Raw genomic sequence first — 854 nt, 5'->3', positions numbered from 1 at the left:
CAAACACACACACACACACAGACACACACATGCAGCTCCCACCCCACACACGGTGCAGGATCTGCTGCATGCAGCCCTTGGGAAGGGGGGGGGGGGCTGTGCTGCATCCATGCAGAGCTGTGCAGGGTGGCTGCAGGGATGCATTGGTGCAGGGGGGGGGCTGTTCTGTAGGGGTGCAGTGGGTGCAGATATGCTGGCACCAGGGGGATGCAACGGGGCTGCAACAGGGATGCAATGGGTGCATGGGTGCTGATACCATGGGGATGCAGTGGGTGTGCAATGGGTGCAGGGATGCTGGCACCATGGGGATGCAATCTCTATGGGGTGCAGTAGGGATGCATTGGTGCAGACACGCTGTTACCATGGGGATGCAATGGGGGATGCAATAGGGATGCAATGGGTGCAGGGATGCTGTCTCTATGGGGTGCAGTAGAGATGCATTGGTGCAGGGATGCTGGAGCCATGGGGGTGCAATGGGGCATGCAACGGGGATGCAATGGCTGCATGGGTGCTGACACCATGAGGATGCAATGGGGGATGCAATGGCTGCATGGGTGCTGACACCATGGCATTGCCTGGCCCTGCTGCTACTGCAGGACCCCCAGACCCCCCTCCCTGCTCCCAGTGGCTGCTCTGCATTTATTGCATGCACTGAGCAGCCCCCAGCAGCAGCAGCAGCAGCAGCAGCAGCAGCAGCAGCTCCCCTCCTGCAGGAGCAGCACGCTGAGCTGTGCATGCACCAAACCTGCAACCCAAGTTGTCCCCGGGGTTGTTGCTGCAGCGCTGCTCCCCTGCAGATCTGGAGGCTCTGCTGGCCGCCCTGCATCCCTTCCTGCTGCTCCTCGACCAGGAGA

Source organism: Coturnix japonica, chromosome 22 (genome assembly GCF_001577835.2).
Source record: "Coturnix japonica isolate 7356 chromosome 22, Coturnix japonica 2.1, whole genome shotgun sequence".
In the NCBI taxonomy this organism is placed as follows: Eukaryota; Metazoa; Chordata; class Aves; order Galliformes; family Phasianidae; genus Coturnix; species Coturnix japonica.
Note: the sequence above shows the minus strand (reverse complement) of the source record.